We start from the raw sequence: 14,476 nt of genomic DNA on the forward strand, positions 1-14,476 counted from the left end.
CCAGGCCGGATAGGGTGGCCTCCTCCAGGTCCTCTTCCAAGAAGATCAGATTAGCCCCTGCAGCCCCTGTGAAAGTGGATTCCCCATGAGATCCACCATCCTCTCTCCATCCCCTTATTGGGCGATGAGGACACCACAAACAGCCAATTTTCTCCCCAATGCATGGGCCAGATTGAGACTGGAGTCCAGAAGATGTGGGTGGAGAAAACTCAGGGATCAGTCAGACTACATGGTGGCCAGAGGGGGCTACCTGTGTCTGTACCATGTCAACAGGTGGAAGCAGGAGGTTGGGTGTGTTGTGAACTCCATCAGGGAAAAGAGTTTCTGACTCCAAGGTGGAACATTGCAACATTGGAAAGTCTGGTTCAGCAATGGGAATGTTACGCTCCATTTGGGTTGTAAGTGGGGGATGACCTACTTCAATTTATTTTTGTTATCTCTGCTTCTGAGTCTGCAAGTCTCAGATCTGGGAGGGGGAGGGGCGGAGAGGGTTGGGGAAGCCAGGGGAGGGGAGGGTGCATGGGGCTGTGGGTGGTTACGTGAACGAGGGAAACTTCCTCAGTGACTTTATGGGGAAGCCGGCAGGGAAGGTTGCAAACGGTGATGATCCTGGGGCATTGCAACTGGGTGTGCAAGATCCAGATAGCGATTGTGTGATTATGGGGGTGCTGGGATGGCCAGAACTCCAAGGACCGGCCAGAACCAGCATTCATTGAGTGCTGTTGTAACTTGGAATGGTTGATGACCCAATGGCCATAGGTCGAGGACTTCCTGTACTGTAAGATGCTGGGATCTCCATTTCTTTTGTTTCAGCCATGAAGAACTAGTAAGAGAACTATTTACTTTCGGGCCCATTCAGATACGGTGCAGGGAGGAAGGTTGGCAGGGAAGGTCAGAGGAGTCAAGATAGAGGCCACCATTCACGTCAAAATGGGCTGAGCTTCGCTTGTATCGTTTTGCCCCCCCCATCCTGTCTGTTTTGACCACGTCCTGCAGAGCCTCCCCAGATGCCATCGCTGGAGCTCAACGGGGAGATGAGATACTCACCCTTCACTTCATGCTGTGTCATCAGATCTCCCTTCTTGGGTGGGGGTCTCCTATGAGGGGGCAGTTGGCCTTTGAGTCCTGCATGGTGGGGAAGAGGGTCCCAAGCAGAGTCCATTGGGGCAGGGAGGGAGCCCCAGAAGCCCCAAGAGAGGGTCTCCCTAGTCAATCCGGCTGCCTCTTGCTGGATCAAGTATCAGATTTGGGGGCTGGATGACCCTGTGGGATTCATTGCCTAGTTTGGAAATAAACAATCAACAGAGTTTTTAGAGTTTTTTTAGAGTTTTATTGGGATTTATATGCCGCCCTTTTCCCTGAGGGGACTCAGGGCGGCTTACAACCACAGGGGAGGGGGGTGCAATGTCAAAAACAAAACAATGTGTGAACAAAGAAAAAATAGTAAAAACACAACTTTCGTTCAGCAATCAAACACTCGGGCGGGTAAATTGGAAGCCTATCCCCAGGCCTGCTGGGAGAGCCAGATCTTGAGGGCTGCGCGGAAGGTCTGGATAGTGGTGAGGGTACGGATCTCCATGGGGAGTTCGTTCCACAGGGTCGGAGCTGCAACAGAAAAGGCTCTCCTCCGTGTGGTCGCCAGTCGGCATTGACTGGCAGATGGGATTCGGAGGAGGCCCAGTCTGTGCGATCTAATTGGTCGATTTAGGGAGGTAATCGGCAGAAGGCGGTCTCTCAAGTACCCAGATCCACTACCATGGAGTGCTTTAAAGATGGTCATCAGTACCCTGAAGCGCACCCGGAGACCAACAGGTAGCCAGTGCAGCTCGCGGAGGACGGGTGTAACGTGGGCGAACCGCGGTGCGCCCACTATCACTCGCGCGGCTGCATTCTGGACTAGCTGTAGTCGCCGGATGCACTTCAAGGGCAACCCCATGTAGAGCCCATTGCAGTATAACGTCCAAAGAGAAAAGAATGGTAATTTTATTCTGCACTTTGCAAAGCGGGTGGACCAGGTACACACAGGTACATTGGACACACCCCAAATCATCAATCCATTTGCCTTGCATTCCCTAGAACCCTTACAAATTTCCTCCCACCTCTTCTTCATTGGCTTAGTAATCATGATGTCACAACCCATCCAAAGTGTCTAAAATGAATACCTTTTCTCCGCCCCTGATTTCATCTCCCGCTACGCTAATTCTATCTCCCCCTGCCCTTATTTACGAATTTCCTTTCATGGTCCTGGTTCCTAGGGGTTCTCTCTAGAGTAACGATCATATCAGTGAATTCTGGTTATGGCCTCTTTCTAGCACAGTGGAGTAATAAAATAATATAAAGTGTTTATATCTTACTGAAATAGTCCCCTAGGGGGAGCTATACCATGTGGTAATGGCGGAGAGAAGGAATATGTAAATACTTGAGAGGAGAACAATGAACTGTAGGAGGAGTGGCTATGATTGAGCGGGAAAAATGTGATTGCTTGATTGGCCAGAAGGATGCCAAGGGCTAATTGGTTAAAAATTGTATTCCCAAATAAGGTAAAAGATAGGGTAATTATTGTCTCTGATTGGTCTGTAACCACCCTTGTCAGGCAAGCTGACCAGGAGTAGGAGGAGTTAGGTAGGGTATAACTGCTGTTTCACTTTCGAATTTGGTGTGGCTCTCCTTTGTGACTCAGGTGAAGTCAGGGTGAGACCCACCAACGCTTTGCAAACCGTTTTCAAATTAACTCTGATTTTTGGATAATAAAAAGGAACTTTATTTTTCTACCCCGAACCTCGTCTCTAGAATTCTTTTAAAATTCTACAAACAAATTGGGGGCTCATCCGGGATCCAATCTGCGCTGGAACTCTGAGGGATTCTCCTCAGGTGCACCCCTTTCCTTTTTGAAAGGAGAAGAATCACCCAGAGGACTGCGCAGCTCTTGGAAGCCCGTAAAAATTGTGCGATAGACGAGCAGTAGGGGGGGTTGAATAAAGGGAAAGGGGTTGAATAAAGGGAAAGAGGTTGAATAAAGAGGAAGAGACGGCTTGGAGATCGACCGGGAAACATCTGTGCACAGAACCCTGAGTGAGTACCTGGTAAAGGCACCAGAACACGACCCAGGGCGGTCACGGTTAGAGTTGTGTGGTGAGAATCAACAACGGGGGCCGGGAGGAAGTCCTTTTGAGGGGTCTCAGGGGGGACCCGCAGGACGGAGTGAGTGAAGGGGATATTGTTAAATGTCCGGGGACGGTGATGTGTGAGTTTGGAAGGGTTGTTGAGAGGGACATAGGAACACATACTCGGGAGAAAGGTTAGCCATCAATCGGGAAGATGGGTGGTGGAAGTTCAATTAAACCAAAAATGAAGTATGTAAAGAAAATGAGAAGGAATCCCAAACTTAAAATCAATCCAAATGGCCCGTTAGGCCAGATATTGGCTGGGTGGGGGTCCCCACCCTATAATCGAGAGGTTTTAAGGCTGGGATTAACTAAAGAGAATATGGTAAATTTGTGTTGTTTTATTTGGTGGAAAGATAATAATGTTGAGTGGCCACGAGATGGCGCTGTAAAATTACTTTCAATGCCGTAATCTGTATGATTACGTGAAACAAAAGGGAGGTTTGTAGGGGAAATGAGCTAGCAAACGTGAGGAAAGATTTAACAAGGCAGATGGAGGAAGAGGAACTAATTAGACAGCCTCCTTTGGATTCCACACAAGAAGGAGAACAAATTAAGCAATTCCCTTTAAGGGAAACCCCGAACGGAAATGATCCCAATGGGATTCCGATCATAACATATGTACATGAACCCTTGCGATCGTCCGAAGTACGGGCATTTAAAAAGGAAATGAAAAGTTTTGTTGAAGATCCTCTGACCGCAAGTGACCAGTTAGATGCCTTATTAGGACCTAACGTTTATACCTGGGATGAAATGCAAAATATAATGAGAACTTTGTTTAGCCCAGAGGAAAGAAATTTAATTAGGACAGCTGCAATGGCAATTTGGGAAAGGGAGAATCCGGGAGTACAAGGAAATCAAATCAGAGGGGACATTAAATACCCATTGGTGAGACCAAATTGGAATAATAATGATGCAGAGGGAAGACAGAATATGATGGATTTGGGATCAATAATCATAAAAGGAATGAAAGAAGCTATTCCACAAGCACAAAACATGACCAAAGCAGTAAATATAAATCAAGGGAAAGATGAGGACCCGGCGATAGATTTGCAGCGTCTTAAAGACGGAATGCGGAAATATGCTGGGGTACATCCGGACAATGCTCTAAATATCCAATTGGTGAAAATCCAGTTTGTTACCAAAGCCTGGCCGGATATTGCTAAGAAATTACAGAAGAGGGAAAATTGGACCACGGAAGGTATGAAGGTTCTGTTAAGAGAAGCACAAAAGGTTTATGTAAACAGGGAGGAGGAGGTAGTGTCCTGAGAACACCCCTCCAGTGTATGTTGAAGAATTTTAAGAAGGCATATAATGGGGATTATGGGGACCCCCTCAGCAACCCAGGCTAATTTAAAAATATTTTGTGAGTCAGAATGGCCCACTTTTGGTGTAGGATGGCCCCCAGAGGGAACTCTGGATCCTAGGGTTATAAGCTTAGTCCATCAAGTTGTAACAAACTCAGGAACTGGCCACCATCAGGTGAACTGAAGAGAAGTTCTACCTGAGTTTCTTCCCCAAAGCGATTAAGAAGTCCACAGGGACATGTTAGAAAGCTGTTAATAGTTGTCTTTTAAAAGAAAAGTAGAGCTCGAGCCCCACCCAGATGCAAATGATGTGTTAATAAAATATCTATATATCTTGCTCTTTAAAACTATGCCAGCGTTCTGCTGGGAGAGCTAAGAGTTTGGACCTTTAAAACTATGCCAGCGCTCAGCTGGGAGATCCAATCTAGAACCCTGGCCAAGCAATGTGTGGACAAACATCTCTATACATTGTCTCTATAAATCTTGACCTTTAAAAATATGCCAGCGCTGCTGGGAGATCAAGATAGAAACGGAACATCACAGGGCAGAGACAGGTATTAACGAAATAGTGCTTAAAGAGATAGAACAACGGGTGTAACTTCGAGTAAGAAAGTTAGCAGGCGATGAGGTAAAGCCTGACTGAATGGGAAGACCTAGGTAATTGGACTTGATTAATTTGATGTAATGTCTGTTAAAAAAAAAATATCTTAGATGTGAATCTATACTAATAACATGTAGAATTGAATGGCGTTGAATTGATTGTGATATGTTTAACCAAGCTAGCAGAATAAATAAGCTTTTCAGCTTGGGCTTGAAGCTGTGGGAAATGGGAGCGTAGTTGGGATTTAAGCTGCTCTCTGAGTTTCCCCACTTGGAGAATGAGCCATAAGTTCTCAAGGAAAGAAATTTGAAGATTTAAAGTGACAGAACCTCCCCCAGGCCTGAAAGTTTTGTTTCATGGTATGTGTGCATGTGTGTTTGTAATCATTTTCAGACCTGGAGGGAAGTTGAGATCTCTTAATAATAGAAAAAGGAGCTCATTGGCTTATGTACAGCTCCCTGAAATAATTATAATAATTGCTTTGTATGAAAGAAGAATGAAATGGGATATTTTTGTATGTGAAATTAATCTAAACAAGCAGTCTGATTGCAGTGCAAATGTATGTCATGGTAAAAGTTGATATGAATGTACTATAAAGAAACAGTAAGCTGCAAGATTGTTTAATGGTATGTGCATGTATGCTTGTGTGTTATCATTTCCAAACCTGAAAGGAGGGTGAGATCCTCTAATAAATAAAATGAAGCTTGGTGGCTTGTGAAAAAGCTTACTGAAATAATTATAATGATTGGTTGGCATGAGCAAGCATGATTACAGTATGAATGTATATGTCCCCGAAAGTGATAACTGAAGAGATCCAAAGACCTGTGATCGCCTGCGTGAATCCCCCCCCTCTTTTCCCCCTGAGTCATTCTTTGGAGGAAAACAGGAGAGGTGGGGAGAGAGTGTATGTATGTGTTTGAGTGAACACATGAGGGAATTGTGCCTATTTAGGGAAGTAGGTGAATTATTGCAAACATGATTAATCAAAGATAAGTATGGGGACAGGTTGGACAGTAGAGAGTAATGAGAAAGTGATAAAAGAGTGGGAGAGAGGGAGAAAGAAAAAGAGTGAAAGAGACAGAAAGAGACAGAGGACAGAATTGTTGCCTATAGCTTTCTGCCCACCCCCAGCTAATGGGCCATTAAGATGGCCCGGCTAGCTCACTTTACATAATAAAGACTTCTCCTCACTGCAGCTGTAGGGGGAAGGGATATTACTCAACTGACCACAAGGCATCTGAGAACTCATCACAGCCTAGATGAGAGAGAAGAATGGAAAAGAAAGAAAAAGAAAGTGAACAGAAACAAAGAGGTAGAGGATGAGAGAAACAGAGAGAGAAGAGAGGAAGAGGAAGTGTTGGGTTTAGAGGAAGAATGAGATGTGCAGATAGTTAAAATTCAGTTTGTAACTAAGGCGTGGCCAGACATTGCCAAGAAATTGCAGAAAAGGGAGATGAGGTTGAGAAGAAGGGAAACGGGTTGGCAGATCAGGAAGCTAAAGAAGCTGGTATGAATGAAGTTGTTGAACAAATCAAAATTATGATTCCCCATGTGTATGAAATGAAAGAAATACCAATTTTTAATGAGAAGGAAGAAAAAAAAATTAAAACAAATGGGGGGAAAGAAGGATGAAGAGGGGAGATGGTGGTTACCAGATGGGAGACAAATCCTCAATTACCCCCTAATGAGACAAATCTTTGAGAGATTACATGAGGGGAGCCATTGGGGAACTCAGGCTTTGATTGATGAAGTACTAAAGAAGTATACAGGAATAAAAGTTTATACTGCCGCGCAACAAGTGACCCAAAAATGTATAATTTGTCAGAGGGTAAATCAAAACCAATTAAGGGAAAAACAAAGAGGAGGGAGGCTTTTAGCGCTTTATCCTTTTCAAAATATACAAATAGACTTTACTGAAATGCCACAGGTGGGAAGATATAAATATTTGTTGGTTATTATAGATCATTTAACGGGGTGAGTGGAAGCCTACCCATGTTTTGATGAAACTGCTAGAACTGTTGTCAGATTAATCTTAGAGCATATTATACCAAGATATGGAGTGGTTCAGAGAATCGATAGTGATCAGGGAAGACATTTCACGGGGAAGATTACTCAAGGAATTGCTAATGTATTGGGAATTAAGTGGGACCTGCATAGCCCGTGGCATCCGCCCTCTAGTGGAAAGGTGGAGAATATGAATGGAAAAATTAAAGTAATGCTGACAAAGTTGTATTTGGAGACAGGAATGAATTGGATGAAAACTTTGCCAATAGCCCTGTTTAGGATAAAAACACAACCCAGGAGGGATGTGGGAGTCTCACCTTATGAAATGTTATTTGGGATGCCACTAAGGAATGCTGGGATACGAATGGGGAATTTACCTAGTAAAGACAAACAATACTTGCAAATACTGTCCCAGACTTTTGATTCTTTCAGAAAAGCGGGCTATTTAATACAGACTCCTCCATTGAGCTTCAAAGTACATTCCATTGAAGTGGGAGACCAGGTGTGGATAAAGACTTGGAAGGACGATTCCCTAAAGCCAAAGTGGGATGGACCATTCCTGGTGTTGCTGACCACAGACACTGCCATCCGGACGAAAGAAAAAGGCTGGACCCACTACACCAGAGCGAAGAGAGCCAACTTGGAGGAGTCGGAAACATGGAAAGCCTTTCAAAAAGAACCGTTGAAACTGGTGTTTAAAAAAAAAAACAAAAAAAAAACAGTGACTTATATCCTTTTGAATATAACCCTAGTGGCGGTTGGGGGAGAATTATGGATTGAACCGCCTAGAATCTTTGAACCTGATGGAACTTGGACACAAATTCGGTGTTATAATGACAAGGAGAGTGAGTGTTTTCCCATGAATTGGATCTTTGAACCCAAAATTTGGTGGTATGAATCTAAGTTACAACCAAACTGGCAACAAGTAGGTCAGGAGGAAAGTTGGATAGTGGTAACACAAAAGAGAGGGGGTAAGTGTCAAACCACTCTATATTTGCAAATAAACCTAGAGACTATAGGAAGATATACCTGTACAATGTGGGAGGAGAAAGACTATTTAAACACAAGCTCTTTAGTGGTCTCCCCAAGTTCTTTCGAATTTCCTCCTATCCCCTCGTGGATGCTGACTGCTTCGGCTATTAGGAGACTGCAGAGAAAGAATAGAGCCGTTGGTATGGTGATCTGTTTGAAAAGTGGGGGACATCGAAAGGGAGAGTTCCAATACTGGAAAACTGCCCAATATGGATGTAATCTGACTCTGGAGGTAACACCAAGGCAAACTCAGAGAGATCCAGCTTGGACTTGTAAAAATCAAAGTAGAGAGTGGATGAGTGGAATCACCCAGATGTGTGAAAATGCAACCAGGGGAGACTCAAGGTGCTATGGATAGGGAAGGCCTTGTAGTTCAGTGGTTGTGGCACGGAAGGGGAAGGCACTGAGAATCTCCACTTTCTATGTGATAATACTAGGAGTCAGTATTTACAACCAGGAAGGGGTTGTGTAAAGTATTGTGGGAACCTGCTCGGAGTCATCAACCAGCCTATCCCTTAAACCCCCATGGAAAAAGAAAGAACAGAGCATTACTTGCCATAACCCAGGCCTACTCACAAGGTATAATGTGACCCTGTGGGTTGGACTGGGAATTATTAGTGGACAACCTGGGGCAGCATTACTAAAATATCTTAATCATACGGTGGTCACCAAAGAAGAAAAATGGGAGCTTTCATTAGATGTATGTAGAGCAATGGATATGATAGCCTTCCGAAAATGTGGTTCACAAACCTGGACTGGCCTGTTAGATGAAGGAGGGTTCCTAGGGGACATTTTCAGAAACTGGAAGCAAGCCTTATTTATGGTTGGTGTAATTTTTATTGGATTAATGTTGTTGCCATGTCTAATCCCGGTAATAAGAAACTTAGTAATCACAACTGTGAAAAGTATTATGCAGGCCCAACAAACAGAGAAAACAATGATGGTACTAAAGGAAATTGGTAACCAAATACACCTGTTGGAAAGTATGGACACTCTACACCCTATGAAAAATACTGAAACTGAGAAAGAAAGATTGAAAGAAATAAAAGAAAATATTAAACAAATCACCAAATAAGAAATGGGGGAATTGGAGTAATAAAATAATATAAAGTGTTTATATTTTACTGAAATAGTCCACTAGGGGGAGCTATACCACGTGGTAATGGCAGAGGGAAGGAATATGTAAATGCTTGAGAGGAGAACAATGAACTGTAAGAGGAGTGGCTATGAATTGAGCGGGAAAAATGTGATTGCTTGATTGGCCAGAAGGATGCCAAGGGCTAATTGGTTAAAAATTGTATTCCCAAATAAGGTAAAAGATAGGGTAATTATTGTCTCTGATTGGTCTGTAACCACCCTCGTCAGGCTAGCTGACCAGGAGTAGGAGGAGTTAGGGAGGGTATAACTGCTGTTTCACTTTCGAATTTGGTGTGGCTCTCCTTTGTGACTCAGGTGAAGTCAGGGTGAGACCCACCAACGCTTTGCAAACCGTTTTCAAATTAACTCTGATTTTTGGAAAATAAAAAGGAACTTTATTTTTCTACCCCGAACCTCGTCTCTAGAATTCTTTTAAAATTCTACAAACATTAAATATCTCATCTATATCAGCAAAGTAAAACACGGTTTGCTAGCTTTCTAGATTTTAGTGCATTTGTCATAATTAACAGAGAAATATTATATAGGAAATTGATTGCCCTTGAAATGGAACTCAGCCTGTTGGCCTTGATCCAAGCTCTTTCTCCAGTTCCTTGTTTAAGAGGGAGGTTTGGGCTCAATGGAGCCATGAGAAGAAGGATTGATACTAACCAAGGAGGAAGGGAAGGATGCATATTTGAACCCTTGTTAATCAGTCTAGATATTGACAACTTACTTCAACGAATGAAGGATCCAAACACAGATCATAAATAAATGTTTTTTTCATTCTTTGACAAAAATTACTAAATTAGTGGACCAGCGAAATGTAGTACACATAGTATACAGTACTTGGATTTTAGAAAGGCTTTGACAAAGTAAACCACCATCTACTTCTTCGAAAGCTAAAAATATATGGGATAGACAGCATCCGCCCCAGATGGACTCAGCCTGTGGTCCTCAATGGAACTATGTCTGCATGGAGGGAAAGAAGCAGTGAGGGACCCCAAGGTTCTATTTTAGGCCCAGCACTCTTCAACATCTCCATCAACGATATGGATGAGGGATAGATGGGGAACTCATCAAATTTACAGATGACACTAACCTGGCAGGAATAACCAACACTCCAGGAGATTGGCTGAAGATCCAGATGGATCTAGAAAGACTTGAACACTGGGAGTATTTAACAAAATGAAATTCAATGTAGAGAAAAGTAAAGTCTTACACTGAGGCTAGAAAAACCAAATGTACAGGTACAGGTTAAGTGAAACCTGGCTCAATAGCAGGAACTGTGAGAGGGATCTTGGAATCTCACAATCTCTCAAATGTGAGCCAACAATGTGTGGCAGCAGCCAAAACAAGCCATTGCAATCCTAGGCTGCATCAACAGAAGGAGAGAATCCAAATCATGTGAAGTATTGGTACCGCTTTATAATGTCATGGAAAAACCACCCTTGGAATAGTGCATGGATGGAGAACCTTTTCAGCACCAAGTGATCTTGTCAGGGACGCAATCTGGAAGAGGAGTTGCACAGTGTACATGCCAATGCATACATGTGCACCAGGCAGCTCCTCTTACCGTTTCTGATATGCACCCACATGACAATCAGCTGGCTGGTGCGCATCCACTCGCAGAAACCAGGAGACCAGCTCTTCCCCTTCCTGGCACTACTGTATACACAGAGGCCAGCTGATTGTTGCACACACATGCGCACCAGAAACCCGGAAGAGCAACGGGCAAGGCCGCGCTTGCCAGAAGACATGGCTCTGCGTTCCACTCAGCTAAGGTGACCAGATTTTCAGATTGGTAAAGAGGGACACCATTGACCGGGGGGGGGGGGGGGGGGGCGCTTGATTAAAAATTTTATATTTTGTCAAACATGACCCCAGGACACTGAAACCATCATAAATACGAATCTGTTGCAAACATCAAAATTTTGATCACGTGACCATGAGGATGCTGCAACGGTCGCTAAGTATGAAAATGGTCGCTAAGTGTGAAAATGGTGATCAGACACTTTTTTCAATGCCATTGTAACTTTGGTCACTAAATGAACTGTTTGAGACTTGCATTATAATGCCTTATGCCAGCTTACATTTTCAAGAGAGAGAAGCTAAACTCCTTGTTAGAATTGAAATAGAAATGAATAGAGTAGAGTAAAATAGAATAGAATAGTTTATTAGCCAAGTGTGATTGGACACACAAGGAATTTGTCTTTGGTGAATATGCTCTCAGTGTACATAAAGAAAAATAAAATGGTAAGATAGTGGGATCCTTGCTGCACCAAGCCTTCTCTAATCCTCTCACTTTCATCAAAAACAGTAAAAATCACTCATGCTTTTTTATTTCTATTTATTATTTTGCTATGGCCACATATGAATATATATGCACATTCCAAACAGATTTTCTTACTAAACAGCCACCATTCTCATCCATAGGCCACTAAATGCCTCACCAACCTTTTCTGTATTCTTTCATTTCCTTCCATCCATTTATTTATTTAATACAGAGTAGATTAGGCTGTCAGCCTTAGTCATTCTTCTAACATGACAACAATTCTTACCAACAAGGACGGTATTGGCACATTTTAGCTAATGCAACCTAAACATAACCAAAGCCTATTTCACTTCAAGTATGCTAACTTTATTCTATGCCTTCCCACGCATTACATGGCTTGAACGTTCGCGGATCGCCACCAAATTGCACAGGTGGTTGTTCTACCAGATGGAAATCCTTACTTTTTCTCGAAAACGGGAGAGAGGCTGCCTTTCCTAGTCTAGCCCCGTAACAACAACCCTACGAGGTAGGCTGGGTTTTTTAAAAAAGCAAGTGTCGGGGAATTCTGCAACTGCATCACCTCTTCGCTGCTCTCGCTTCCCAGGGAGCTCCCTTTCCTCTCACCAAGCAGCCCGTTCTCGGAACAAAACGGAGAGGCTCAGAGGCGGATACGCCTGGCAGTCGATGGGGATGGTGCTGAGAGGGGCGTGCGCTGGGAAAGGAAGCTTGCGCGGTCTGCCTCTGAGCCTCTCCGCGCAGTCACCCCCTTCCCCGTCACGCCCCCCACCCCAAAAACAAACCACCAGCGCTCCTCCCGCTCCCCCACTCCCCAGGCCTGCAGCGCCTTTTCTTCCCGTTCTGCTCCGAGCCACCGTCACGGACCTCTTTTGGCTCCGCTCTAGGCACGGGCTGCCGCGCCGCCGTCCTCCCCTCCATCATTCCCCCTCCTCCCAGAGCACCACCGGAAACATGCCAACCTCAATACGGATGCAAAGGCATCACATCGCCGCTACCCATGTTCACGAGGCGCCGGGCATTGCAGGGCACAGAGGAAGCCAGCAGACAGAGGGGAGACTTGGGGAGGGGGGAAGGAAGAGATCCCGTCCAGGGTGAAAAGAGGGAAAAGCGGAGAGCCTACCCTGGATGGGATCTTTTCCTCCCTCTCCCCTCCCCCCCCCGGTCTCCCGTCTGTCTGCTGGATTCCTCTGCGCCCTGCGATGCCTGTCTGGGTTGGCTTCCTTGGACACTCAGCTGCCATCCCACCCCCACCTTCCCTCCGACCAACTGTCAGTTTATTCTTTCTGCACGTGAAAGCCCTTTAGTCAGTGGAGTGTGCGCTGGGAGGAATCTCTCTTCTCCTCCCTGCACGGACCCCAATTCCACTTATGGCCTCAGGTCTATTTACCAGTTAGAGGGTCTGGAATTGATCGTTGCCAGTTGGGGGGCGTAGAGGAAGCCAGCAGACAGAGGGGAGGCTTGGGGAGGGGGGAAGGAAGAGATCCCGTCCAGGGTGAAAAGAGGGAAAAGCGGAGAGCCTACCCTGGATGGGATCTTTTCCTCCCTCTCCCCCCCCCCCCGTCTCCCGTCTGTCTGCTGGATTCCTCTGCGCCCTGCGATGCCTGTCTGGGTTGGCTTCCTTGGACACTCAGCCTCCACCCCCACCCCCACCTTCCCTCCGACCAACTGTCAGTTTATTCTTTTTCCACATGAAAGCCCTTTAGTCAGTGGAGTGTGTGCTGGGAGGAATCTCTCTTCTCCTCCCTGCACGGACCCCACGGTGCCTGCATCAGAGCTCGGGCGGGATTCAGGTGAAGGAAAGGACTTTTCTTTTGCCGGCATCAGAGCTCGGGCGAGCAAAAGCAAGTACCTTAATCAGTGGACTATGCGCAGGAACGAATATATCCCCTCCTCCCTGCATGCATCCACTGAATAAAGTGCTTCCTCTGGCCCGCCTGATCTCTGCTGCGGGCGAAAGGGAGCTGGGGGGACAGGAGATTCCTCCCTCCATGTGAAAGCTCTTTAGTCAGTGGAGTTCGTGCTGGGAGGAATCTCTCTTCTCCTCCCTGCACGGACCCCACGGACCCCAATTCCACTTATGGCCTCAGGTCTATTTACCAGTTAGAGGGTCTGGAATTGATCGTTGCCAGTTGGGGGGCGCAGAGGAACCCAGCAGAGAGACGGAGACCGGGGGAGGGGGGAAGGAAGAGATCCCATCCAGGGTAAAAAGAGGGAAAAGCGGAGAGCCTACCCTGGACGGGATCTCTTCCTCCCCCACCCCCCGGTCTCCCGTCTGTCTGCTGAGTTCCTCTGTGCCCTGCGATGCCTGGCGCCTCGTGAACATGGGTGGTGGCGATGTGATGCCTTTGCTTTGCAGGTGCCTCAGTTGATCGTGGGCGGATCTCAATTGATGAGGAACTCAATAATGGTGGCACATAAAGCTTTTTTCCCCCCTTGGAAACTGAAGCTCGTTTAAAGAAAAAGGGAAGGGCGGGCAGCTTCACGTAAGTGAGTAACTCCGGCGGTGGGAATTGGGAGGCTTTGGGTGGGCAGCGGCGCTTCCCTTGCAAACGGGGATCAGCGCACTCGCTGCCTCCCCCTCCCCTGGGAGGAGCTCTGCAGCGGGACAGACGAATGGAGGGGGAGATCACCCCTTCCTTTTCCGAGTGCCCAAACCCCGTCATCCCTGGCCTGCACCCCTGTGCCCAGGCTCCTTTGGCTTTGGGGCTAATCTGAATGGGTGGAGCAGGGGATCCCCAGGGCGGAGGCCTCCCGGTGCAACGGTCTTCCGCAGCTCCAGAGCTAACCTTTGCCTTCCCGCCCAGGATTGCAAGGCTGGAGGCCTCGGCAGCAGCCACCCCCACCCCCAGCCGGCCAACCCTCGCCCGTACCATGAGTTTACCGGCCAGGTATCCATTGAGCTGGAGGGCAGGCACCGTGGCTTCCTCGCGGCTAGTCTCCC

At 46.1% G+C, this 14,476-nt stretch overlaps 1 long non-coding RNA gene across 1 annotated transcript; it reads left to right on the forward strand.

The window, feature by feature from the left end:
* Window positions 1-2,342: 2,342 nt before the first annotated feature.
* Window positions 2,343-9,658, forward strand: LOC148042473 (uncharacterized). Its single transcript, XR_015695167.1, has 2 exons — window positions 2,343-3,072; window positions 7,509-9,658. It is a non-coding gene; the product is annotated as an uncharacterized LOC148042473 (long non-coding RNA).
* The last annotated feature ends 4,818 nt before the right edge of the window (window positions 9,659-14,476 follow it).

Source organism: Thamnophis sirtalis, unplaced genomic scaffold, assembly GCF_051295495.1.
Source record: "Thamnophis sirtalis isolate CommonGarterSnake01/CBP01778 unplaced genomic scaffold, rThaSir2_p1.2 scaffold_15, whole genome shotgun sequence".
NCBI lineage: Eukaryota > Metazoa > Chordata > Lepidosauria > Squamata > Natricidae > Thamnophis > Thamnophis sirtalis.